The 11,361-nt window shown below is 50.8% G+C and overlaps 1 long non-coding RNA gene across 1 annotated transcript; it reads right to left on the bottom strand.

Annotated features, from left to right (window-relative positions):
* Nucleotides 1-2,811: 2,811 nt before the first annotated feature.
* Nucleotides 2,812-10,200, bottom strand: LOC110293959. The gene is made up of 3 exons (XR_002377902.1): nt 10,137-10,200; nt 9,208-9,288; nt 2,812-2,950 (listed from the first exon to the last, which is right to left on the bottom strand). It is a non-coding gene; the product is annotated as an uncharacterized LOC110293959 (long non-coding RNA).
* Nucleotides 10,201-11,361: the final 1,161 nt, after the last annotated feature.

Below are 11,361 nucleotides of genomic sequence, written 5' to 3'. Positions count from 1 at the left end.
CATTCACTTGTACTGGCTGGGATGCCATTGTTGCTCTGTGAGAATTTCCTTGGCCTGAGGCCAATACAGTCTTCTTCATATCTAGGGTAGTCCTGGGCCCAGGTACTTCTAGGGAGGGAGTGAGGACAGTCACATGGGTCCTTAAGAAACACCTATCCCATGTTTTCTTGCAACTGACATTGTGACAGGATAAAACACAGAAGGAAAATGTGGTTTCAGGACCCCCGTGGGGCCACCAATCACCTCGATCGTCAGCATATCCCTAACCTCCTCACTTCCATTTTGTTGTTCTGTTATTTTAAAACTGCAGTATACACAGTATTATTTTATGCATGATTACCTTAGCCTTTATCTCCAACCAGATGATTAAAAAAAAACCCATATAACTAGGTTAGGTCTTAGCCATTGCTATTAATTCAACAATGATTTCCTTTGTATGTGCATGCATATGGTGTATATATGTATATATGCAAGTGTGCTCACCTATGCATGTACACAGAGGCTAGAGGGTGACCTCAAGTATCTTCATCAATAGATGACATAACAGCTCCCTGTAGGGTTTTTGACTAGATTGAGTAGCTAATGAGTCCCTGGGATCTGCTGGTCCCTGTGTCCCAGCTCTGGGGTTGGAGGGGTGTGCCGAGGTACCCAGCCTTTTCATGCGTGCGGGAATTGGGACTGGGTTCTTCATGTTTGTGCAGCAAACACTTGACCACTGAGCTGTGTCCCCAGCGCCCAACCTCTCAATCCCATGTAGAAATAAGTCCAGGCTCAGGCTTCACTGATGGTCTCTTCCTTCCAGGAACAGCAATGCATTTAATTTCTAGGTAGGGGGAGATCATCACAGATTTCAGATCAGCTCCCAGGGTGCTCTGTTGGCTTCATGACTGTATACAGTGATTTGTGGAAGGTAGAAATGAATGAGCGTGCAGAGAAGGAACTGGAAAATGTGGTAGAAGAGGAACGCACTCTCAAAGTTCTCTGCTCATCCCGAAACTTGAAAACAGATGAGGACCCAGGAGACCGGTGGAGCCATTCCTGTCCCAGCACAGAATTGTCTTCTGTTCCTTCCAACCATGCCTGTCTGGTGGCCAAGGCTCATGAGCTCCCGTCCCATTGGCTTGTCTGCACCCTGGGGCGGTTTCCCTCCCTGGAACAGACTGGGAACAGGAGGGTGGAGGAGCACACACACCCAGACCCACTGCTGCTGGTGGGCTCTGCTTACAAGGGGTCATCTGGTTTCAATCCACGAAATCTCAAAACTTTCCATGGGAACTTCTGTGCTCAGGCCCTCCCGAGTGGGCTGGGCAAGGTCAACCTGAGCAGGCTGGCACTTCTGGGCCTCTGCTGGGCATCTCCAGTTTCCCCCAGTAGGCAGGACCAGACATAAGGAACTCTGGAAGTCCCCAGCTACTGGTTCAAACCTGGTAAGATCTTCATAGTTAAATAACATGACTCCAGCACAGGTTCCTCAGTTTCCCTCCACTTCAGCTTCTTCATCGACCGTGTGGACGTAAGCAGTGCTCTCGGGATTAAAGGAACGAAAGTCAGTTGAGGGCTTAGCATAGTGTCTGCATACGGCGAGGCCAATGCTCAGGGCTGATGAAGGCAGACATGCCAGTTCCCGACCCAAACCCGACCAAGTGTTACAGAAGCCCTGTTTGTCTCTAGCTGCATATGTAGCAGAAGATGGCCTAGTCGGCCATCACTGGGAAGAGAGGCCCCCCTTGGTCTTGCAAACTCTATATGCCTCAGTACAGGGGAGTGCCAGGGCCAAGAAGTGGGAGTGGGTGAGTAGGGGAGTCGGGGGGGGGAGGGTATGGGGGACTTTCGGGATAGCATTTGAAATGTAAATGAAGAAAATATCTAATTAAAAAAATAAATTAGAAAAAAAAAGAAAAGTAATAGAACACAGATTCTAATATCATCTATAACTTAGCGAGGTTGGGACAATGGCGTGCCATACACAGTAATGTGTCCTCTCTAAAGCGTGTGACTGACTATGCACCCGAATAAACGTCCACAGGCTGTCGCCTGTCTGCTTCGGGCAGGCTTTGCTAAGCATGTTGTGGAGAAAAGTTTCCGTTTTGGGGGCCTGGAGGTGTTTGGAATTGTAGAAGAGGGTCTCTCTGTGTGTGCTTCCATTAACGTTACATGTGGAGGCACAAGGGGTCTCTCCTGCTGGCGAGGCAGGCTTGGCCCCTGTGGAGAGGGGTGGTCTCCCCCACAGGCAGAGAAAGCAAGAGGGAACTTTGGATGCTGACAAATCCCCTTCTCTGGGCAAGTGACATTGTGTTGGTGAAGCAGGAGCTTGCGGTGTGGTCCTGCAGGCTGGTGGGCACTGTCAGAGCTTTGGAGGAGAAGGGCCTGAGGTACCCAGGCTTCTCCTGGTGGCTCTAGAAACCCTCTTTCTACCTAGGCCACTCAGAGACACTGGGCCAAGGTTTGTGGCCCATTTCCCTCCCTGTTCTGCTCCTCTAGGCCTTGGGGCTCAGGCTCAGGGCTGAGAGGCAGAAATCAGCTTTCTTCATTCAAGAATCAGAAACTGGGCTGGATTTCTCGTCCACCCTGTGATGCTGTAGAGAAGGATCTATAGGTCTGACCAGGGTGCTAGCATTCATAAAGCACACTTGCTGGCTCTAGGCATCTCACTACTTGGACATGTGTTTTACTCACACTTGGAAGTGAAGGGACTTGCCCAGGCTTCTGCCTCCATGTCTGACATACTCCCCCCCCCCCTACTTTTCTCTCCCTAGTTTACCCAGTCTGTGGAGGCTTCACAGGGACACTTTCTCTGACTGCTGTTCTTGCCAAAGGCAGCTATGGGAAAAGTGGGCTGAGCAGAAGCGTGGCGTGGGACCTTGCCTTGCCTGGAGTCCCAGCCCCTGGCGGGGATTGCATCCTTGCCTCCTCCGTGTCTGGTGTGGGGGAATTCCCCCTTGCTGGGTGCCTGAGGATTAAACACAACACCTCAGCTAATAATAGAATATAAAGAGCAAACAAGACAACAGCTGGGGTGGATGAAGGCTAGAGATGCTTATAAAAGTGCTTTGAGCCCCTGGAAGAAAGGAGAGGCCAAACATGGGGCTCCAGTCTTAGCCCCTGGTTGGCCTGTAGGGCATCCAGAGAGGCTCTGAGTTTGTAGTGGAGGATGAGGTGGAACGCTGGGATCAAGCATGACTGTCTGGTGTGTAGGGGTTGTCCAGCCATAGGAAGCTGGTTGTCTCAGCCCAGGGTACTCCTAGGCCTTCCCTTGGTCAGTCCTTGACAAGGACAGGAGATCCCTACCTCTGCCATGGCCAGTTTATGACACTGGTGAAGACAGAAGGCTGACACCAGCATGAGAACATAAGCAGAGGCTCCTGCCCTAGTCCATGAAGCCCACCAGACAGAACAGATCAGTCCTCTGGCCCTCACCTATGTATGAGAGTGTGAGAGGCCTCTTTAGGCTCTGGATCTTAGCATTGAATGCGCACCTAGCATGTAAGAAGGTCTCACCATGACTCCAGGTTGGGGATCAGAGCCTTGGGCTATCGTGGCTAGCCATGGATCTGGATACTCTCATGTGAAGGATTGCCTCAATGGAGTTCTGCCCGGGATCTTTCTCAACTCTTTCTGTCTCTGTCACAGGGTTCCCCTTTCCACAACTCTCATGGAACACAGCTGCTTTTCTGTATGGTAGGTCAGGCCTGAAGCCTGGGGCACACTAAGACTGAGAGGGTTTCTTCAGTGCTCAGCATGCATTGTAGAGGGGAACACAGAAGCCCCCATCCCCTTGACTCTGTACAACAGAAAAGCCCACTCAGATTGGTGACTGGAGCCTTGCCAGGGTACACAAGATGACCTCAGTGGTATATCGGTCCCTTTGACGGTGGTGCTGAGGCAGCCCGGCCAGTCACTGAGACTGTGAGCTTTCCCCACATACCTCTATTATGGCTGAGCGAGAGTTGGGGCAGCTGACAGCTTTTTAGTAACATCAAGGGTGTAACAGTCCTCTGGGTGGCCATTAGATGCCTGCCAGGTCTGCAGGAGCCCTTATCTCCTAGTCAGCATTCCCACTTGCTAGGCAGGTGCTGTTACCAATGCCAGGTATAGATAGACAAATGTCCTCAAGGCAGGTGATAGGCAGGGAGGCAGAAGCAGCTGAGGATGCTATCTCTGTGGTGCTGGACTTCAGTCATTGTCTCCATGATGGGTCATGTCCTCTACCTAGCCAGTGGGCCTGGGTTTTGTTCAGGCTGGGCTTCAGGGCTCCCAGATACTCTGTCTGGCAGGGGAGGGCATCCCACCTCTTGAGGCTCCAACATGGAGAAAACTCCTCTCTTCTTCTCACCTCAGAAGTGTGTGCTGACCCAGGTTTCTAGATTCTACTAGGGGCCTCAGTCTGGTGGTTAATGCCAAGTCTCCAGGCTACCCCCGAGCTCCGGGGATCTGAAAGCAGGTGGTGGCATGCAGGAGGCCTTAGCCTTCTACCCCACCACATTGCTGTGCCCTCCAAGGGTGTAGTCTGGCCTTCAGCTCCTTGGCCTCCCTATTGTGCTGTGTGCCTACCACTCTCAGTGCTAGAAGCTTCTTGTTTCCATCTCTTCCTGTTTACCGTTTCTGCACTAAGACCCACCCTCTGTTCTCTACAGTGGTGTGGTAATTTTATTAGCTGCCAGCCTCCACCTCTTGCTAGCTACCCTCCACCATATCACTCTGACCTGACCTCCCGGCTCACTCACAGGGCTCCCGCGGGCCCTGGCTCTTAGCTGGTCTAGGAAAGCTATCATCTGTTACTCCTTGACCCAGACCCACCTCTTTGGCTACTAAACATACCTACTCAAAGATTTCCTACCACTGCTCTGCCAGAATATTCTCGTCCAATCTCATGTGTTCCCCTGTCCCTTAGTTTCTGAGGCCTGGGTTGGCAGGGGGATTCCTTTCATGGTTCCCTGGGGTTTGCTACATAATTGCCCAATTTCAGCCTGGCCCAAGTACCTTCCTACAGTAAAGTATAAGCCATTTTTTTTTTTTTTGAGACAGGGTTTCTCTGTGTAGCCTGGCTATCCTGGAACTCACTCTGTAGTACAGGCTGGCCTCAAATTCAGAAATCCACCTGCCTCTGCCTCCCAAGTGCTGGGATTAAAGGCATGCGCTACCACTGTCTGGTTTAGAAGCCATTCTTTATGGAATATATCCCTAATACAGAAAATCAAGAAATGATTCAGAGCCAGGCGTGGTGGCACATGCCCTTAATCCCAATACTCGAGAGGCAGAGGCAGGCTGATTTCTGAGTTTGAGGCCAGCCTGGTCTACAAAGTGAGTTCCAGGACAGCCAGGGCTATACGAGAAACCCTGTCTCGAAAAACCAAAAAGAAAAAAATAATAATAATAATTCAAATGTCCTCAAAGAAGGGAAATTGAATGTGAACTATTAGATAGATATTTCAAAGGTATGTAGGTATGCGTGTGTGTGTGTGCCTCTGTGTGTGTGCCTGTGTGTGTATGTGCCTGTGTGTGCGTGTGTGCCTGTGTGTGTGTGTGGATGGTAAGAGGATGATCAAAGTGTATTCAATAACATTAAATGATAAATAAAACAGGATCTAAAATTGGTTTGTGCTGTTTTGAATACAAACAAGAAAAATGACTGGAAAGAAACCCCCACATTCCTCAGGTCTCTGATGGGAGATTAAGCCCAGTCAGAGAAGAGATACAAAGTATTTCTTGAACCCCATTGCATGACTACACAGTAAGCCTGGGAGTCAGGAGGGTGGGATTATGGGTGAGTTCTGTGCTCTGCCCCCTTTATAAGAAAAAAACAACCTCAGTGCCAAGTTTTGATGGACTGACACAGGAAGCATGCTGCTGCTGTGACATCTGTCCAGGTGCCCTTCCCAGGGCCTGGTGGCAGAGCTCCCAGGTGGGATGCGCCACCAGTGTGCCCTTCAGGGCCATCTGTTCTCTAGGGACTGAGTAAACGGGGAGCAGCCTGCCTCTGCTCACCCGTTGTTCCCTGGTCTACAACCTCCATGGTCGGGCAGGGCAGGGTGGACTGAGGCTGGGGAGAGCAGGCAGGGTGGGTATCGTCCCATCTCCTTTGCACTCTGTGGTATTTTTACCATCTCTTTCAGGCACAGCCATCAAGCTGGGGCTCTGGCCTGGCAACAGTAAGGAGTCTGCACTGGGAGGGAACCGGCGCAAACTGCTTCCGATTACATTCAGTAACGATGGCCAGCATTCCCCAAACCACATTTGCTTATTCTCATTGCCACCCTGTGTTTACAGGTGATCGAGTTCCCACCCCAGCCCATGGAGCAGCCGGCCAGCCTGGGCCCAGCTTCCCACCACCCTGCCCCTTGCCTGCCACCCCTGGAGGCAGAGACAAACTCTGCCAAGTGTGTCTATGGAAGAAAGCTGTTGCCAGGCTCACACTGGGCCTGGGATGAAGCAGGTTTGGGGAAGAGGAGAAGCGATATCTCCTGAGTCTAGAACAGTACCTGGCACCCTTGTGGGTGCTCAATAGTTAAGTGAATGAGAACGTCTTATGCCCCTCAGCAGGAAGCCTGATCACCACGATGAAGCAAAAGGATGATATTATCCTTGAAGCCAAAAGACTTGGAACTGAATTGTCTAGCTGGCTACCTCCTCCAGGAAGGCCTCATTCATTGGCCCTGACTTTATAAAGAGACAGTGACGATCTGCTTTTCTCTCAGGAGGGCACAGGCAGTGGTCTAGGTGTGCCCCTGCTTTACCTTCCTGGCCCTCTGGTGACAGGGATGCTCTTACCATTCATATAGTCCTAGTGCCAGCCCAGGGTCGGTGCTCAACCTAGACTCCAATTCTTGCTTCTCCCTGAGGAGGTGAGCTCCCACCTCCTGTGTACTGAAAGGGCCAAATGAGCACGGGGATATAGGGATTGCTGCCTGGGTTGCTAAGATTTTGCTTATCTAGGGCCCAGGCCTATCAGCTCCCATGATGCTCATACAGGCCCATCTATACCAAGTTCTTTCAGCTTCAGGATGCCCTGATGCTCCTTTTCCTATGGCATCTCCAAGTCTGGTCACCGATCATTAGTGCCAAACTCTCAGCATCAACCATACCTGGACCAATCTTGGAAACCTACATTTGCCCCTGAACTTCCCATGCCAGGCTTCTGACCTTGATGCTCCCCATACTAGATTTCTGACTCTGAGCTACTCCTGACCCTGAGACTCCCTATGCCGGGCTCCTGGCCCTTGTGCCCCCAATGCTAGACTCCTGTCTTGGTGCTCCCCATGCTGGGCTCCTGACCCTGGGCTCTCCATACGGAACTCCTGACCCAGGTTCCCCATCCTGGCCTCTTGACCTGGGCCCTCCACATTAGGTGGCTGATGGGAAAGAAATAGTAGATACTCCTCCCAGGGATTCCTCCCACAGATGGTGGCCCTGTGTGTTCCCTCAGCCTTTCTAGACAACTCAAGCCCAGTTTTGGCTGGGCAGGGCCTGGCCCAGAACACAAAGCTCTAGGGACAGCAGCAGAGCTAGAGGCCTGGCAGTGAAGTCCTCACCACAGAAGAGTCCCAGTCACTGTGTTTTCCAGAGGGAAGGTACTCTTGTTGATATCGAGCTCACAGCTGGATGGGAAACATGTCAGCTTTAGGGGCCATGGGGCTCTCCAGTGTGTAGTGCAAATCTTAACAGGCTAGGATGAGAAGTGTTAGTAACTCTCTCTCTCTCTCTCTCTCTCTCTCTCTCTCTCTCTCTCTCTCTCTCTCTCTCTGTGTGTGTGTGTGTGTGTAACTGACTACTTAGTAAGTGTAGCATTAAAACAAACTTTGCTAACAAAGGTGCTGGGTCAAGCTGTGCAGCAGACTCTCTGGATGTCTGTCTGCCTGTCTGTCTGGCAGGGCTGTGGAGACACTCCAGGACGGTGACCTGCAGGTTGTGTAGAAGAGGTGGGGCTTGGGCAGATGCGCTAGCTGATGCTGAAGAGCTAAGATATGAGAGACAGGAGTACTTGGGGAGATTACAGTGAAGACAAACTTTTTGGAATATTGCTTGCCCTTTGTGGCAGAGGTTCTATGACCCTGGATTCAACCTGCAGGTTGAAAATGTTCAGAAAGACTTTACATCTCTACTGAACATTCATAAACTTTTCTCTTGTCTAAACCATTCAGTATAACAACCATTTATTTGTATTTATCATGTACTGCAGTCAAAAATAATAGGGATGGTTTAAAGGGTGGTCATGAGTCGTATACTGTGGGGCAATGGGCTATGTACAGACAGCCTGGTCTCCAGTTAAGCTGAGGTTGTGAACCCCGGTGAAACCCAGTGGTGATAATTTTCATCTACATGGGACGGAAGGCGTTCCCTCATGTCTCCTGGACCCCTGGCTCCTATCGAAGTTACTGCCCTCACAGCTCCCACAGGAGAATCTTGGCTTTTAGTCACATACACAATGTCCCAAGCTTCTGACCTTCATGCTAGACTCCTCCCAGTTACCTAGCAACAACAAGATAACAAGCCCAGTATAAGAGGGGCTGCTTGACCCCACCTCCCTCTCTCTCTCCTCACTCTCTTAAGCTTTTACTTTCCTTACTCTCTCCTTCTTACTCTAGCCTTTCTTCTCTCTCTCTCCTTTTCTCCGTTCTCTCCTCTTGGCCATGGCAGGTCTCTCTCTTTTACCTTCTCTCTTTCCCCTTGCCTTTCCACAATAAAGCTCTAAAACCTTAGATTGTCTCTGTTCATCAAGGACTGCTGTGCTTGGATAATGGGATAGGCTTTCTCTTAACGAGCCGTTTCTAATCTCCGATGCCTTCCTGTGCTCCAGCCCCGGACCGGACTTAGGACTCTCACCTGCATGGGAACCTTTTCCCCCTGCCCTCTCTTCCCCTATTCTGTTCTCAGCTCCTCTGCCATATCCAGCGTGGGATGCAGGAGACTGGGAACCTGGTACAGGGGTTGCCCCTTGTCCACCCCCCGCTGAGTGGGGTCAGTGGCTTCACACAGCCAGATGCCCACCCCGGACTGAGTGGAAAGCATCTGGCAGTCCTCCTGAGTCTGCCCACCCAGAGCACAGGAACTCTGGCCGGACGTGGGCTCTCTCCCTCCCTCCTCTTCCCCTATACCCAGGCCCACAGTATACAAATACTGCTGTATTTCATAGAGGACTTAAGCATCTGTAGATTTGGGGATGGGGCAAGTGGAATTAGTATCCACAGATAGCAAGAAGGGATGGTGTACCGTGTGTCAGGTACTGGGCACTGGACAGGTCCTGACTCATTGAACTCTTCTGATGACCTCATCAGGTTGTGGACTCCCATTCTGCAGAGAAGGAAACAAAGGTCAAGTGGCTTGCTCAAGTTCATGCACTTAGTAAGTGGTGGAGCCAAGATTTGACTCAGGCTGGCTGGCTCCGGGGCCCACAGGCCTCCACTCGGACAAGCTAATTAGCCCAGAGCATTAACACGGCTGTGCTGGGCTCCAGTCTAGAGTTCTCTGCATGGCTCTGGCAGTGGGTGAGACTGGGGGACTGCTGGGTCTGGGTGGCTGGGGTGAGAGCAGAAGAGGCAGGTGCCCCAGGGGCAGTCTGGGTGCTGATGTTGGGTGAGAGGCAGGAGAGACAGGCAGGCAGCCATCTGGGTTGTGTAATTTACAGCCCACGCTGTGAGAGCCACCAGCATAGGGGCATGATACCTCCTCCCAGCGGGAATATGCCTCAGGCTTGGGAGGCATACTGGGGTAGCACAGGGGAAGCTACAGGGGAAGCCTCCAAGTCCTGGCTATCCGTGTATCCATACGTAGGCAAAGACAGGATTGAGCTCCCAAGAACACCTCACACTGAAGGTTCCCTGGGTGAGCGGGACCCTGGCTCAGACACCAAACATGGTATCAGTCTCCACTTGGGTTGTCAATCCCAGTCAAACCTTCCCCACGGCCTGTTTGAACTTACGTCCTCTCACTGTCCCCTCCCAAGTCAACCCTGGGTAACTAGTATTCTGCAGACACTGTCATACTCAAATGGCTTTTAGCTTTGGCTCTCTACAGGATTGTCCCATCAAGGGTCTCAGAAAGGTTATAGGACCAAGAAGGTGTCAGATGTGGGACAGGCCCTGGGCTATGATGAACTGTGTTTGAGAAGGGGGACAGTAGCTGTCACCATCAGCACCCACCCATGCTAGCCTCTCATTCCTAGGTGGTAACTTTCTCTACTGTCTGCCAAAGGGTGCTCAGGTGCTGGTGTTCCATGTGGGGACAGAAGTGGTCTCAGAATTGAAAGGGATTGGTTCTCTCAGGTGGTTCCTAAGGAAACTCAAGAGACACATTCCAAAAGGTCTGTGGAGTGAGAAGACTTCTATGCCAGCCAGGCCTATTCCATGGAGACTCATAGGAAAGGGGAGGTGTGCTGTTAGGAGCAGGAGCGCCTGTCTGTCTGAGGGCCTCCAGACCTCATCTTGCTCATCCCAAAGTCCTGGGCAGGAAGCTGCCCAGAAGAGGCAGGGTCACAGCGGATGAGCCTTGGTTGCTTCTGGGGCTACTCTTATTACCATGATTATCATGGTTTGTTATGACCCTAAGCAGGACTTCCCACAGTTGTAAAGTGTGAATCTTTTAAAGGAGTGAGAGAGTAGTGTGGAGTGAAGTTCAGAGCCTCAGAGAAGGAAAATGTCCATTACAACTACTGGGGTCACTGCATAGTTAACCTGGAACCATGCCACAGACCTGCAGGCCTTTGGTGATACCTGGCTAAATGTCCTTGGTAATTCTTAACAATTTTCATCCTTTTTTTTTTTTCTCCCAATAGAAAAGTGTTTGGACTTGGACCTGCAAATCTGGTTTTAACTTTAAAGTTCTATTTTGTCCCAAGCCATTCTAGTGCAACCATCTGGAAATAAGTTGGTATGATATACACTTATGTAGTCACACAGACATCCTACTCACATACGAAGATCACCTTCAAGTGCATTTTTGTTTTGCTTCTCAGAGACTGGGTTTCATGCAGCCCAGGCAGTTAAACTCACCATGTAGCTGAGGATGGCCTTTAACTCCTGACCTTCCCGCTCCCACCTTCCGAGTGCTAGAATTACAGACATACGTCAACACGGCAGTTTCAAAGTCCTTTCTTTCTTCCCCCCCCCCTTTTAAAATTATTATTGGGTATTTATTTCATTTACATTTCCAATGCTATCCCAAAAGTCCCCCACACCTTTCCACACCCACTCCCCTACTGTCTTAGTCAGGGTTTCTATTCCTGCACAAACATCATGACCAAGAAGCAAGTTGGGGAGGAAAGGGTTTATTCGGCGTACACTTCCATGCTGCTGTTCATCACCAAAGGAAGTCAGGACTGGAACTCAGACAGGTCAGGGAGCAGGAGCTGATACAGAGGCCATGGAG

The sequence above is a fragment of the Mus caroli genome, chromosome 5 (genome assembly GCF_900094665.2).
Source record: "Mus caroli chromosome 5, CAROLI_EIJ_v1.1, whole genome shotgun sequence".
NCBI lineage: Eukaryota > Metazoa > Chordata > Mammalia > Rodentia > Muridae > Mus > Mus caroli.
Note: the sequence above shows the minus strand (reverse complement) of the source record. Positions and strands in the feature narration are given on the sequence as shown.